Here is a 17,036-nt window from a genome sequence, read left to right on the forward strand (position 1 = left end):
CCCCATTGAGCCTTTACAGCGGCTGCCCCAAGCTTTCGTGCATCCCTCAGCACTTAGTCCTGGACCTTGGAATGTGCCAGTCTGCAACACTCGGTCGTGGACAACTCTTTGCGCTGGAACACAAGCAAGTTTCGGGCAGACCAAAGAGCTTCTTTCACCGAATTGATGGTCCTCCAGCGGCAGTTGATGTTTATCTCAATGTGTGTCCCTGGGAACAGCCCGTAGAGCACAGACTCCTGTGTTATAGAGCTGCTTGGGATGAACCTCGACAAAAAGCACTTCATCTCTTTCCTCACTTGCTTTGCAAAGGAACATTTCAGAAGGAGGTGGGCAACTGTCTCTTCCCCACCGCAGCCACCTCGAGGGCTGCGTGTGGAGGGGGCGAGACTCTGAGTGTGCATAAAGGATCTGACGGGGAGGGCTCTTCTCACCACCAGCCACGATACGTCTTGGTGCTTGTTTGAAAGTTCTGATGATGAGGCATTCTGCCAAATGACTTTGGTAGTCTGCTCGGGGAACCATCCGATCGGATCCACCATCTCCTTTTCCCGTAGGGCCTTGAGGACATTCCATGCAGACCACTGCCTGACGGATTGGTGGTCAAAGGTGTTTTTCTGAACAAACTTTTCCACATAGGATAGGTGGTACGGCACAGTCCAACTGGATGAAGCGTTCTGCGGCAATGTGACCAGGCCCATCCTTCGCAACACTGGCGACAGATAGAACCTCAGCACGTAGTGACACTTGGTGTTTGTGTACTGGGGATCTACACACAGCTTGATGCAGCCACATACGAAAGTGGTCATCAGGATGAGGGCGGCGTTGGGTACATTTTTCCCGCCCTTAACCAGAGGTTTGAACATCATGTCCCTCCCGATCCATTTTAGATCTCCAGATAAAGCGGAAAATGGCTCGGGTGACCGCCACAGCACAGGAGTAGGGTACGGGCCAGACTTGCGCCACATACAACAACATGAGCACCTCGCACCTGATGACCAGGTTCTTACCCACAATGGAGAGAGATCGCTGCTCCCACATGCTCAGTTTATGGTGTATCCTGGCTACTCGCTCCTTCCAGGTTTTGGCGCATGCCCCGGCCCTTCCGAACCATATCCCCAGCACCTTCAGGTAGTCTGACCTGACAGTGAAGGGGACAAAGGATTGGTCGGCCCAGTTCCCAAAGAATGTGGCCTTATTCTTGCCATGGTGGACTTTGGCTCCCAAGGCCAGTTCGAACTGGTCGCAGATGCTCATCAGTCTGCGAACGCACAGCGGTCCGAGCAGAAGACGATGACGTCATCCATGTACAGGGAGGTTTTTACCTGACTGCCTCCGCTGCCTGGGGTTGTCACCCCTCTTATGCTCACATCCTTCCTAATGGACTCAGCAAAACGTTTGATACAGCAAACAAACAAGACAGGGGAGAGAGGACAGCCCTGTCTGGCTCCAGATTTGATCGGGAAACATTCCGATTCCCATCCATTGATTGAGACTGCGCTACTGATGTTTGTGTAGAGCAGTTTGATCCAATTGCAGATTCCCTCCCCAGACCCCATTTTGGAAAGCATGTCCATCATGTAGGTGTGCGATATCCTGTCAAAGGCCTTCTCCTGGTCCAGGCTGATGAGGCAGGTGTCCACCCGCCTGTCCTGTACAAAGGCAATTGTATCCCTGAGTAGCGCGAGACTATCAGAGATCTTCCTGCCAGGTACAATACAGGTCTGATCAGGGTGGATCACCAACTCCAGAGCAGACTTGACTCGACTGGCGATGACTTTGGACAGAATCTTGTAGTCAACATTAAGCAGTGAGATGGGCCGTCAATTTCTGATTTCTGCCCTCTCCCCCTTCCGCTTGTAGATGAGGGTGATGATGCCTTTCCTCATGGATTCTGACACGCTGCCAGCCAGGAGCATACTCTCGTATATTTCCAGCAGGTCCGGGCTGACCCAGTCCCACTGGGCCGAATACAACTCAACCGGTAAGCTGTCGCTTCCGGGAGTTCTACTCATCTTGAGGCCTTTGTCAGCTCATCCAGAGTTAGCGGCTTGTCCAATCTCTCCCTCCTGCTGTCATTTAAGACCTCTGTGATAGATGACAGGAAGGACTGGGAGGCTCTGCTGTCTGTGGGCTTCATATCATACAGCCCAGCATAAAAGGATTTGCAGATCCTTAGTATGTCGGACTGCGAAGACATTACCGAGCCATCCTCTTCCTTCAGGCTGCTAATCACAGAGCTCTCTCTCTGTACCTTTTGGAAGAAGTAATGCAAGCACGTCTCATCCTGCTCAACAGAGCGGACTCTGGACCAGAAGATGATCTTGGAGGCCTCCATGGCAAAGAGCGAGGCCTGCTGGCTCTTCACCTTATGGAGGTCCTCCTTGACCTCAACCCCCATCGACTGCAGCCGGAGCAGATTTTGCATTCTTTTCTGGAGTCGGGACATTTCCCTCTGTCTCTCTCTCGCCCTCTGAACACCTTTGAGGATAAAGAACCTCTTGATGTTCTCCTTGATCGCTTCCCACCAGTGAACTGGAGACTCAAAGAGGGGTTTCACGGTTCTCCAACCTTTGTAATCCCTCTTGAGTTCCTCAACTTTCTCTGGGGTTAGCAGTGTAGCATTGAGCTTCCATGTCCCCCTGTCAACCCACTGGTTATCCTGTAAGTTACAGTCGGCCAGTAAGAGGCCATGGTTGGAGAAGAACACTGGCTTGACGTCGGTGGATCTGACCGTGACAGCACGGGACACAAACAGGAAGTCAATCCTGGAACGGGCAGACCCATCCGATCTTGACCAGGTGTATCTACGCTGTGCTCCATCTGCAGGTTTTCTGAAGACGTCGTGCAGTTTGGCATCTTTTACTGTTTCCATTAGGAATCTGGATGTAGCATCCAGTTTGCTGTCGTCACTGCCGGATCGTCCAGCTGCATCGATGATGTAGTTGAAGTCACCGCCTAGAATGACCGGCCTGGACGTCGCCAGCAGCAGTGGGAGCTGCTGGAAGACGGTCAGCCGCTCGCTGCATTGAACCAGGGCGTACACGTTGATCAACCGGAGCGGAGCGTTGTTGTACATTACATCTGCTACGAGGAGGCGACCGCCCAGCACCTCCTTAACTTCAGAGATGGTGAAGTTACCTCCACGCAGCAGAATACCCAGGCCGGAGGAACGGGAATCATTTCCCCCTGACTGGATCGATGGCCCGTGGGACCACCATCATAACCACTGCCTGTAGGTACTGAGGTGTGGTATTCCATACTCCTGCAGAAACAGTAGGTTGGCTTTGACCTTGGCGAGGTAGTCCAAGGTTGAAACACTTTGCGTAGTGGATTTAATGCTACGCACATTAATTGAAGCAATCTTTATACCCATTTTTAAGTTAGTTGTTGCTTCCCACACCATTTGTCCTTGCTAGTCCCAGTCCTTTGGTATGTTCCTGCATACCCATAGTGTACACAAGCTGTTTCACGTTTGTTGGGCCCCGAAACCCCTCCTGGTTTCTCATGCAGGGTTTGTTCCTCTGGGGTGACATCAGGGAGGTCTTGTAGGCAGCAAGGCTTGGGCTGTCCTCTGCTGTTGGTATCTTTTCCCTCTGTTCCTCCTCGAAGACATCACTGCTCCCGGCTTCCCAGAGCTGGAGTGCGCCAGACACTTCTTTGCTCTCGGTGTCCCGGAGCTGGGATGCGCTGAGCATGTCGCTAGGTTTGGCGCTTTGGGTTTGATGCGCACTGGGCCCATCAGAGCTTCCAGTGCCCGGAGCTGGGGGGCTTTATCTTCCAGCTCCTTTGAGTTCTGTCGCTTCTTTTGCAGGTGCCGTTGTTCTGGCCCTTCCTCATCCACTGAAGAGGAGCTGCTGTAGTCTGTCTCAGACAGTAGCCTCCTCTTGCCACTGGTTTGGGTGGTGGCCTGTTCCTTTTTTGGAGGTTTTTTCTTTATGGTTTTCCTTTGTACCGCTTGCCACTGATCTGTTTGTCCATCTGCTGCCTCCTCCTCCATTGATTCCGTCTGTAGAGGAGGGGTTTCCGGGCACAGGGTAGGTGTTGGGTCACTGGTTGCAGCTGCCTCCCCTTTCTTCTCCTTCTCAGGTAGACTTTCCTCACTGCAGAGAAGGTTGCTTGTCTCCTTCCCAGCACCAGACGCAGTCACCATTCCTTCTCCCGGTCTTTCCCTGGACCTTGCCACCTGAGCATAACTGAGGCGGTGTTTGGGGCAGGTTTTGTAGAGGTGGCCTGCCTCACCGCACAGGTTGCAACACTTAGTCTGCTTACAGTCCTTGATCTGATGGCCTTCCTTCTTGCAGTTCTTGCAGACGACTGTGCTGCAGTTAGCTGCCACATGACCAGATTTGACACAGGTGCGACAAACTCTGGGCTGCCCAGTGTAGACCAAGAAGCCTCGACTTCCCTCGATCGTGAAGCCAGAGAGAAGGTGGATGATGGCTCCGTTGGCATTGCCCTTCAAGGTCACCTTGACCTGCTGCTTGCTGGGCCAAATCCCAAATTGGTCCTTGACATCAGTGCTGCTGCCGGCCACCTCGACGGACCTGGCGAGGAAGGTGAGTACATCCACGACAGGAACATGGGGGTTGTAGAGGTGAATAGTCACCACCCGGTCGCGTTGTGACGACAGCGTGAAGAGTGGCTCCACTGTGAGGATGGACAGCGGCGCCTGGTTTCCCCTCTCCTTGTACACCTTCAGGAACTTGATGCATCCCACCACGGCCTTGAAAGTCATGTCGAAATATCCACTGCTGGGGAAGTCCTGCAGGCAGAAGATGTCCACAGCTTGGAATCCACAGCAATCAATAAGGATTTTCTTAATGAAGAAGGTACGGTCAACCGGTGCATCTCCTTCCTTGTCGTTCACCACCACTCGAACGGTGTTACGCACTCCCTGGCCTGAAGCTTGGTCAGGGTACAGGCCCCTGTCTCGGTGTTGGAATCTCCTTTACCAGCTTTGTCATTCCTGTGTTGTATAAATAATGTGTTTTTGATACAATGACTGGCCAGGGAACCACCTGTATTCCAGGAAAACATATATTTTCACTTGACCTCTGGTTCCCTCTGTTGGCTGCAGCCCGAACAGAACTTAATTGTTGACAAATCAATTTTCAATTTGAGAGCAAACAGCTTAACATCAGACCCAAAATGCAGCAGCTCCCTCAGTACTGGCTGGAACTCTCAAGCTCAAGTCTCTGAAGTGGGGCTTGAGCCTACAATCTTCTAACTCAGAAATGAAAGAGCTACTCACTGAGTCCCAGCTGATAGCACACAGCATTAACAGTGAGATTGGGAAAATGCAGAACACCACAGGATGGTGACACCATCCTCCCTCCAACCTTCCTTTTCTCTTCAAGGACCTTGAACGTGGTCACCACCCAACTCATCCCCATCACCCTGGTCAAAGACACCGGTGATTTCTTTCCCAAAAATATACTTCATTCATAAAAATTTATAAAAAATACATAACAAAACAGTTCAAATTTGACATTTTGGAAAGTACAATAGAGATCAGATTCCTTCGATACAGCTCTTGCCGTTCTGTTTTATATGCAATGGACATTTTGCATTACACAGCAAAAACATTTTTTGTGCATACAGCTCGAGGGGTTTTACACTGTTTCCAGCCCCTCGGTTCACTATGGCAGGAGGACCTTACACAGTGGTCTTTTTCCCTTGAGCCTTTGTGGCGGCTGTCCCAAGCTTTAGTGCGTCCCTCAGCACGTAGTCCTGGACCTTGGAATGTGCCAGTCTGCAACACTCGGTCATGGACAACTCTTTGCAAAGAACGAAGAACAAAGAACAGTACAGCACAGGAACAGGCCATTCGGCCCTGCAAGCCTGCGCCGATCTTGATGCCTGCCTAAACTAACACCTTCTGCACTTCCGGGGCCCATATCCCTCTATTCCCTTCCTATTCATGTATTTATCAAGATGCCTCTTAAACGTCGCTATCGTATCTGCTTCCACCACCTCCCCTGGCAGCAAGTTCCAGGCACTCACCACCCTCTGTGTAAAAAACTTGCCTCGCACATCCCCTCTAAACTTTGCCCCTTGCACCTTAAACCTATGTCCCCTAGTAACTGACTCTTCCACCCTGGGAAAAAGCTTCTGACTATCCACTCTGTCCATGTCGCTCATAACTTTGTAAACCTCTATCATGTCGCCCCTCCACCTCCATCACTGCACTGGAAGACCAGCAAGATTCGGGCAGACCAAAGAGTGTCTTTCACCGAATTGATGGTCCTCCAGCAGCAGCTGATGTTTATCTCGGTGTGCGTCCCTGGGGACAGCCTGTAGAGCACAGACTCCTGTGTTACAGAGCTGCTTGGGATGAACCTCGACAAAAACCACTGCATCTCTTTCCACACCTGCTTTGCAAAGACACATTCCAGAAAGAGGTGGGCAACCATCTCTTCCCCCACCACAGCTACCTCGAGGGCATTGTGCAGAGGGTGTGAGACTCCGGGCATGCAGGAAGGATCTTATGGAGAGGGCTCTTCTCACCACCAGCCAAGCTATATCTTGGTGCTTGTTTGAAAGTTCTGGTGATGAGGCATTCTGCCAAATGACTTTGGCGGTCTGCTCAGGGAACCATCCGACCAGATCCACCCTCTCCTTTTCCCGTAGGACCTTGAGGACATTCCGTGCAGACCATTGCCTGATGGATTGGTGGTCTAAGGTATTTTTCTGCACAAACTTTTCCACAAAGGATAGGTGGTACGGCACAGTCCAACTGAATGGAGTGTTCTGGGGCAATGTTACTAGACCCATCCTTCGCAACACTGGGGACAGATAGAACCTACCTCTCCTTCTGTTTATCTGTGTGTTGTAAAAACATGTTTTTGGTCACAGTGAGGGGATAGGAATCCCCCTGTATTTCGGGAAATCACATTCTATTTTCACTGCTTTGACTTTCATTGATCTCTGCTGCCTTCTGCAGGTTGGAGCCCTGAGTTGAGCTGATTTGTAAAAACCCATCCTCAATGAGGGGGAGACAGGGCCCGTGTTTTATGTCACATCTGAAAGACAGTATTTCCAATAATGCAACACTCCCTCAGTACACTCCTGGATTTTGTGCTCAAGACTCTGGAGTGAGGATTCTGACTCTGAGGTGAGTATCCTCCCCCTTCACACTTCACCTGTGGCTCAGTTGCCCCCAGTCTTGTCGCTGAAGCGAGTATGTTGTGGGTTCACGCCCCACTCCAAGGACTTGAATGCAAAAAGCAAAATGCTAACGGTGCAGTACTGAGGAAATGCTGCACTGTCAGAGGTGCTGCCATTTGGATGAGCTGTTAAACTGAGGCCCTGTCTTCCCTCTCAGGTTAATGTTAAAGATCATGTGGTACTTTATTCAAGAAGAGCAGGGGAGTTATCGCTGGTGTCCTGGCCAATATATATCCCTCAATCATCACTAAAACACATCATCTGATCATTACTATACTGCTTTTTGTGGGAGCTTGCTGTGCACAAATTAGTTGTTGCATTTCCTACAATACAACAGTGACGGCATTTCAAAATTACTTACTGGCTGTAAAGTGCTTTGAGACATCCTGTGATAGTGAAAGGCACCATATAACTGTAAGGTTGTATTGTTTAACCACTGAGCCACAGCTTTTTAAAATTTGTTCACGGATACAGGTGTCGCTGGCAAGCCGACAGTACAGAATGTAGGGAGTGAGAATGAGAAAATGAAGAACAACACGGGATGGCGACACCATCCTCCCTTCAGCCTTCCTTTTCTCTTCAAGGACCTTGAACGTGGTCACCACCCAACTCATCCCCATCACTCTGGTCAAAGGCACCAGTGATGCCTCGAGTGACAGTGGCCATGGCTTACTGCCAAGGCTTCTATTCTCACCATTGATACTGTAGATCAATCTGATCATGCTCACTGCCTCACAACAACAACCTGCATTTATATAGCACCTTTAATGTACTGAAATATCCCAAGGTGCTTCACAGAAGCGTTACTGAGAAAAATTTGGCTCCAATACACATAAGATACCAGATCAGGTGGCCAAAGGTTTTGTCAATGAAGTAGGTTTTAACAAGTGTCTTAAAGGAAAAATTGAAGTGGAGAAGCTTAGGGAGGGAATTCCAGAACATAGGGCGCAGGCAGCTGAAGGCATGGCCACCAAAGATGGAGCGCTTAAAATCAGGATGTGCAAGAAGCCAGAATTGGAGGAGCACAGAGATCTCGGTAGGCAATTGGGGTGGAGGAGGTTACGGAGATAGGGAGTGGGTGAAGCCATAGAGGGATTTAAACATAATGATGAGTATTTTAGAATTGGGTCTTTGCCTGGGAGAGATCCAGTGTAGGTGATATCTGAAATCAGAACAGATGGGTGGATTGACTCCCCAGTCAGTGGCCACTCAAGTCGGTCTTGCTAATGGGAGAGAATGAGAATTGAAGGGAAAGAGCTCGAGAGTGGAGGCTCATTGGGAAGTGTTGAAACAATGACAATCCTTCATTGTAGAGTCTTGGAGATTTTAATGAGCAGATAAAAGACAGCAAACTGGAAGAAAAGGAGATGTTTAGAGGGGACACAAGGCCTGGTGAGAGATTTTGTGTTTGTGTAGACAGTTTGCTTCACTGAATAGATTAGGCAGGGCCAGTTCTCATAATAAGAAGTTATGTAAGGGCAGTGCCAGGGTAGGTGTCAGGACATGGTTCATTTCCCAGACAATAATGAACTCTGGAACAAGCTGTCAGCTCAAGCGATGAATCTCGATTCATTGCATTCCTTCTGCTGCCTGTGTCTCAACTCACACCAAGTCCTGTTCCCCGATCACCCCTGTGCTCGCTGACTACATTGCCTCCTGTTCAAGAAATGTATTGATTTCAGAATTCTCATCCTTGTTTTCAAATCCCTCTATGGCCCGGCCCCTCCCTATCTCTGCAATCTCCTCCAGCCCCACAACCCTCCGAGATATCTGCATTCCTCTAATTCTGGCCTCTTGAGGATCCCTGATTATACTCACTCCACCATTGGTGGCTGTGCCTTCAACTTGCCTAGACCCCAAGCTTTGGAATATCCTCCCCCCTACACCTCTCCACCTCTTCCCCTCACTGTCCTCCTTTAAGGCACTTCTTAAAACTACCTCTTTGATCAACTGTTTCGTCACCTGACCGAATATCTCCATATGTGGTTCGGAGTCATTCTTTGTTTTGCAATGCTCGTGTGCAGCACCTTGGGATGTTTTATTGCATGAAAGGTGCTATTTAAAAGTAGGTTATCATTGTTATTGTTGAGAGCTCCGGTTTCTGGTTGGAGATCACCTCATATAAAAGATAGGAACTGCTGGGAATTCAGGGCCAGAGAGATCTCCTGGCATTTCAATTACCTTTGGGGAGCTTGGGTGGTTCTGAGAGGGAGTTCCCAGAATTTTTCTCACAATTTGTCCTGGGTATTTATAGAATCATAGAATGAAATAGCACATGAGGCCATTCAGCCCATCATGTCTGTGCTGGCTCTGTGAAAGAGCTATCCAATTATTCCCACTCCTCTGCTCCTTCCCCATAGTCCTGTTAGTGGGTTTTCCACTTTGCCTGGCAGGTTACAATGTCCCAGGTGGGGTTGGGAGCATCTGCTGTGATGCACAAGGAATCACGACTGTGTGGGACAGGCTGGATGGGTTTTCCCTGTCTGCCATTCATCACACATTTGTAGGACGCAGACTCCATTCCAATTCTGCATGATGGGTGTGAACTGCCGTTACCTAAATGAGAGAATGTAATCAGGGTACCCACTCTACTGGATTGTCCGGGAATTACCTGTGACTGAGGATTGATCCGCTGGGCACCGCGGTAGGAACCCTGGAGGACAGGAAGAGTTTAACGCCCGTGTTTTATGCCTGTGACCTTCCATTGTCAGGTGACAGGGGAAGAGTCACGGTTCTGAGAACCTCTCACACACCAACAGCTCCAGGTGTGAAACCACAAGCAGATACACTCAACTACACAGAACACAACCTCTAGACAGTAAATGCACTAAAATTCTGAATAACACAGGCACGTGCCATGTGATCAGCTGTCACATGGTCAGGCCACATGATCAGATGTGACATTATCATAGGAAGATAGTGATATATAGATACAGAGGAACAGCAAGGAACCAGTTAGTCACGGGAGCCTGTTTGGCCATTCAGCTAGATCATGGATGATCTGTATCTCAACTCCATTTACCCAACTTTGTTCCATTTCCCTCGATACCCTCACCCCCAGAAATCTCTCAAACTCCGTCTCGAAAACTCCAGTTGACCCCCCCAGCCTCAATAGCTTTTATTGGGGGAGAGAGTTTCAGATTTCCACTCCCTTTTGTGGGAAGAAATGCTTCCTGATTTCACTCCTGAATGGTCAGGCTCTCATTTTAAGATAATGTTCTCTGATTCTTGTTTATCACAGAGGAAATAGTTTCTTGTATCTACCCAACAAATCTTTTCCTCATTTTAAACAACTCAAATCAGATCACCTTCAATCTTCAGGTTTTATGCAAGAAGGCGTCCAGTTCATGACCCTGTCTGTACCAGTTTGGAGCTTGATCCCGGTCAGGGTGTAGACCCCAGTCTTACTGCTGGTACCTCCCCTATACACCCCTGTCTCAGTGTTGGTACCCCCCATGTAGACCCCTCTGTCTGTGCTGGAATCTTCCTTACCAGCTTTGCCCTTCCTGTGTTGTAAAAATCATTTGTTTTTGACACAGTGAGGGGCTGGGATTCCCCTGTATTCCTGGAAATCACATTATATTTTTACTTTCACCTGACTTCTGGGTCCCTCTGCTGGCTGGAACCCAGTGCAGAACGGAATTTTTGAAAAATCCATCTCCATCTCGCCCAAAGGACAACAGCTGCTTTATCAGCTTTGCTGTCCTTGTCTTCTAAAAAATAACATGTTTCTGGCCACAGCGAGTGGCCGGGAATCCCTCTGTATTCTGAGAAATCACCTTATATTTTCACTGCTTTGCCCTTCACCTGATCTCTTGTTCCCTCTGCTGGTTGGAGCCCTGAGTTGAGCTGATTTGTAAAAATCCATGTTCAATGAGGGGGAGACAGGGCCTGTGTTTTATGTCACATCTGAAAGACAGCATTTCCGACAATGGAAACTCCCTCAGTACACTCCTGGATTTTGTGCTCAAGTCTCTGGAGTGAGGATTGAACCCACAACTTTCTGCCTCCGAGGTGAGTATCCTCCCCTTCACACTTCACCTGTGGCTCAGTTGGCCCCACTCTTGTTTCTGAACCCAGTATGTTGTGGGTTTAAGTTCCACTCCAAGGACCTGAGTGTAAAAATCAAAATGGTAACAATGCAGTGCAGTACTGAGGGAGTGCTGCACTGTCAGTAGTGCTGTCACTTGGATGAGCTGTTAAACTGAGGCCCTATCCTCTCTCTCAGGTCAATGTAAAAGATCCGGTAGTACTTTTTTCAAGAGGATCAGGGGAGTTCACACAGAATCTTTACAGTGCAGAAGGAGGCCATTCGGCCCATCGCCTCCACACTGGCTCTCTGAAAGAGCAATTCTCTCAGTTCCATTCCCCTGCTTCTTCCTTTTCATATAACTGTCTAATTCCCTTTTGAATGCGTCAGTTGAACCTGCCTCCACCACGTTCTCAGCCAGTGCATTCCAGACCTTAACAACTCGCTGCGTGAAAAAGTTTTTCCTCATGACACCTTTGCATCTCTTACCAAATACTTTAAATCTGTGCCCTCTTGTTCTCGATCCTTTCATGAGTGGGAACAGTTTCTCTCTATCTACTCTGTCCAAACCCCTCATGATTTTGAATACTTCTATCAAATCACCTCTCAGCCTTCTCTTCTCCAAGGAAAACAGTCCTAACTTCTCCAATCTATCTTCATAACTGAAATTCCTCATCCCTGGAACTATTCTCATGAATCTTTTCTGTACTCTCTCCAATGCCCTCATGTCTTTCCTATAGTGCAGCGCCCAGAACTGGCCACAATACTCCAATTGAGGCTGAACTAGTGTTTAATACAAGTTCAACATAACTTCCTTGTTCTTGTACTCTATGCCCCTATTAATAAATCCCAGGATACTGTATGCTTTATTAACTGCTCTCTCAACCTGTCCTGCCACCTTCAATTATTTATGCACATATTCACCTAGGTCCCTCTGCTCCTGCACCCCCTTTAGAATTGTACTCTTTATTTTATATTATCTCTCCATGTTCTTCCTACCAAAATGAATCACTTCACATTTCTCTGCATTGAACTTCATCTGCCACCTGTCTGCCCATTCCACCAACTTGTTTATGTCCTTTTAGAGTTCTATACTATCCTCCTCACAGTTCACAATGCTTCCAAGTTTTGTATCATCTGTAAACTTTGAAATTGTGCCCTGTACACCGAGGTCTAGGTCATTAATATATATCAGGAAAGGAAGGGTCCCAATATTGATCCCTGGGGAGCTCCACTACAAACCTTCCTCCAGCCCTAAAAACATCCATTAACCACTACTTTTTGTTTCCTGTCACTCAGCCAATTTCATATCCATGTTGCTGCCGTCCCTTTTATTCTATGAGCTACAAGTTTGCTCACAAGTCTGTTGTGTGGCATTGTATCAAATGCCTTTTGAAAGTCCATGTACACCACATCAACAGCATTGCCCTCATCAATCCTCTCTGTTACCTCCTCAAAAAACTCCAGCAAGTTAGTTAAACATGATTTTCCCTGAAGAAATCATGCTGGCTTTCCTTAATTAACTTGCATTTGTCCATGTGACTTATTGATTTTATCCTGAAATATTTTCTCCAGAAGTTTTCCCACCACCGAAGTTGAACTGACAGCCTGTAGTTGCTGGGCTTATCTTTGCACCCTTTTTTTGAACAAGGGTGTAACATTTGCAATTCTCCAGTCCTCTGGCACCACCCCCAAGTGACAGAAAAATTATGGCCAGTGCCTCTGCGATTTCCGCCCTCACTTCCCTCAGTATGCTTGGATGCATCTCATCTGCTCCTGGTGTTTTATCCACTTTAAATACAGACAGCCTATCTAATACTTCTTTATCAATTTTAAATCCCTCTAGTGTCTGACTTACCTCCTCTTTCAACATTGCCTGGGTTGCATCTTCTTTCTTGGTAAAGACAGATGCAAAGTATTCATTTAATACCTCAGCTATGCCCTCTGCCTCCATGTGTAAATCCCCTTTCTGGTCCTAATCAGCCCCACTCCTCCTTTTACCACCCTGTTACTATTTATATGTCTATAGAAAACTTTGGAATTTCCTTTAATGTCAGCTGCCAGTCTCTTTTCATGCTCTCTCTTTGCTTCTCTTATTTGCTTTTTCACTTCCCCTCTGGACCTTCTATATTCAGCCTGGTTCTCAATAGTATTTTCTACCTGGCATCTGTCATAAGCACACTTTTTCTTCATTATCTTAATCTCAACCTCTTTTGTCATCTAGGGAGCTCTGAGTTACCGCTGGTGTCCTGGTCAATATTTATCCCTCAATCATCGTCACTAATACAAATCATCTGATCATTATTTTCTGCTTTCTGCGGGAGCTTGCTGAGTGCAAATTAGCTGCAGCGTTCCTACATTACAAAAGTAACGACACTTCAAAATTGCTTCATTGGCTGTAAAGTGCTTTGGGATGTCCTGTGGTAGTGAAAGATGCTATAGAAATGCAAGGTTTTTTTTGCCACTGAGCCACTGCTGACAGTACAGAATGTAGGCAGTGAGAGTGAGAAAAGGGAGAACACGACGGGTCGACATTCCCATCATTCCTCCGATCTTCCTTTTCCCTCCAAGGTCCTTGAACGTGGTCACCACCCAACTCATCCCCATCACCCTGGTCAAGGGCACCAGTGATGCTCTGAGTGACTGTAGCCATGGCTTACTGCCTCGGCTTCTATTCTCATCGTTGCTACTGTAGGTCAAACTGATCATGCTCACTGTCTCTCAACAACAAAAACGTGCTTTTATATATCACCTTTAATGTAGCATAATATCCCAAGTTGCTTCACAGGAGCATTATCAGACAAAATTTGACTTTGCGCCTCATAAGGAGATATTAGGACAGAAAAGGCTTGCTTAAAGAGGAAGGCTTTAAGGAGCAGCTTGAAGGAGGAGAGGCAGGAAGGTTTTAAGAGGGATCTCTGTAGTTTAAGGCCCAGGCAGCTGAAGGCACAGCCGCCAATGGTGGAGTGATTAAAATCAGGAATGCACAAGAGGCCAGAATTACAGGAGCGCAGATACCTCAGAGGTTGTGGAGCTGGAGGAGGTACAGCGATAGGGAGGAGGGCAAGGCTATGGAGGTACTTACTGAGAAAATTGCTGGAGCTGGGGGCAGATAAGTCCCAAGGTCCTGATGGACTTTATCCTAGGGTTATACAAGAAGTGGCTGGTGAGATAGTGGATGCGTTGGTTTTGATTTTCCAAAATTCCCTAGATTCAAGGAAGGTTCCATTACACTGGAAAATAGCCAATGTAACTCCTTTATTCAAAAAGGGAGGGAGAGAGAAAGCAGGAAACTACAGGCCAGTTAGCTTAATATCGGTCAGAGGGAAAATGTTAGAAGCTATTATTAAAGATGTTATAGCAGGGCACTTAGAAAAATTCAAAGTAATCAGGCAGAGTCAACATGGTTTTGTGAAAGGGAAATCATGCTTAACCAACTTATTGATGTTCTTTGAAGAAGTAACGTGTTGTGGATAAAGGGGAACTGGTGGATGTACTGTACTTAGATTTCCAGAAGGAATTTGATAAGGTGCCACATCAAAGGTTATTGCAGAAAATAAAAGCTCATGGTGTAGGGGGTAACATATTGGCATGGATAGAAGATTGGCTAGCTAACAGGAAACAGAGATTAGGTATAAATGGGTCATTTTCTGTTTGGCAATATGTAATGAGTGATGTGCCACAGGGATGAGTGCTGGGGCCTCAACTTTATACAATTTATATAAATGATTTGGATGAAGAGACCGAAGGTATGATTGCTAAATTTGCTGATGACACAAAATAGGTAGGAAAGTAAGTTGTGAAGAGGACATAAGAAGGCTACAAAGGGATATAGATAGGTTAAGTGAGTGGGCAAAGATCTGGCAAATGGAGTATAATGTGAGAAAATGTGAAATTGTCCACTTTGGCAGGAAGAATAAAAAATTAGCATATTATCTAAATGGTGAGAGATTGCAGAGCTCTGAGATGCAGAGGGACCCGGGTGTCCGAGTGCATGAATTGCAAAAGGTTAGTATGCAGGTACAGCATGGACTTAGGAAAGCTAATAGAATGTTATCATTTATTGCAAGGGCAATTGAATACAAAAGTAGGGAGGTTGTGCTTCAGCTATACAGGGCATTGGTGAGACCACATCTGGAGTGCTGTGTACAGTACTGGTCTCCTTATTTAAGGAAGGATGTAAATGCATTGGAAGCAGTTCAGAGTAGGTTTACTAGACTAATACCTGGAATGGGCGGGCTGTCTTCTGAGGAAAGGTTGAACAGGCTAAGTCTGTATCCACTGGAGTTTAGAAGAGGAAGCGGTGACTTGATTGAAACATATAAAATTCTGAGGGGCTCTTGACAGGGTGGATGTGGAAAGGATGTTTCCGCTTTTGGGAGAATCGAGAACGAGGGGTCACTGTTTAAAAATAAAGGGTTTCCCGCTTAAGACAGAGATGAAGAGAAATTTTGTCTCTCAGAGGGTCGTGAGTCTTTGGAATTCTCTTCCTCAAAAGGCGGTGGAAGCAGAGTCTTTGAATATTTTTAAGGCGGAGGTAGATAGATTCTTGATAAGCAAGGGGGTGAAAGGTTATCGGGGGTAGGCGGGAATGTGGAGTTGAGGTTAAAATCAGATCAGCCATGATCTTGTTGAATGGCGGAGCAGACTCAAGGGGCCGAGTGGCCTACTCCTGCTCCTAATTCATTTGTATGACTTGAAAACAAAGATGAGAATTTTAAAATTGAGGTGTTGCCAGACTGGGAGCCAGTGTAGGTCAGTGAGCACAGGGGTGATAGATGAATGGGACATGGTGTGAGTAAGGATACAGGCAACAGAGTTTTGGATAAGCTGAAGTTTACGTATCCCTGTGGCACTGAATTCTCTTGGTCTGCATCCCTATCTGCTCCAATACACCCATTCCTTTATCTTAAGCATCATCTTTTCAATTCTTCGTATAATCTTGTTCTCCATCTACCAGTAGCACCATTCATGGCTAGTGATCCAACTGTGGCACACAGCCCGATTCATTTCAGTGCACAGAAATAAATCTATGGTAACTTGGTGGTTCTTATTGTACTGTTGCCTGGCAACATTGCAAAGGAATGAGACTGGTGCAAACTATCAGTGAATATCAATAAGCTGCCTGGCTGACACTGAGGGTGACAGTAGGGGAAGAGTAAGAAAGGACCCTTTGTGTATTCAGCATGCCACGTGCTCACTGAGTACAAAGGGGCTGAAATCTGTAAAGGTCAAATGTAGGATGTTTTCAAGCCTGACTTTCATCCACTTTGAAACAGGCAACCTTTACTGGGAATATTAAAGATACAAAATGCACAGACCTAGAATTTTGGCAGAGTTGTTCCTATTTTTCAGGTGCTAAATGGCCCCCTCAGCCTCCAATATGGCTCATAACAAGTCACCCACCATATTGGTCTGGGCAAACGACTAGGCGTCCGGGGACTAGTGACTGAAATAAAAGCAAAATACTGCAGATGCTGGAAATCTGAAATAAAAACAAGAAATGCTGGAACCACTCAGCAGGTCTGGCAGCATCTGTGGAAAGAGAAGCAGAGTTAACGTTTCGGGTCAGTGACCCTTCTTCGGAAGTGACTGAAATTGGTCTTAGGGCCTTTGAATATGCAAGTCAGCCTGTTTGATGCCCCCATTGCAATATTGTGTTGTCCTGAGACAGCCGAATCACCAGGACTGCATGTGGCCCAACAGCCCCTGAAGGATTGTTTTTGGCCGTCACGTCCAGTCACCAACAAGATAAGTTTTAAAAATGGACTAACCTGAAGGTGGAGCTGGGAGGAGCTTCCGACTGACACTTAACACCACTGCCCCCCACCATGATCTT

Source organism: Heterodontus francisci, chromosome 13, assembly GCF_036365525.1.
Source record: "Heterodontus francisci isolate sHetFra1 chromosome 13, sHetFra1.hap1, whole genome shotgun sequence".
Taxonomy (NCBI): Eukaryota; Metazoa; Chordata; class Chondrichthyes; order Heterodontiformes; family Heterodontidae; genus Heterodontus; species Heterodontus francisci.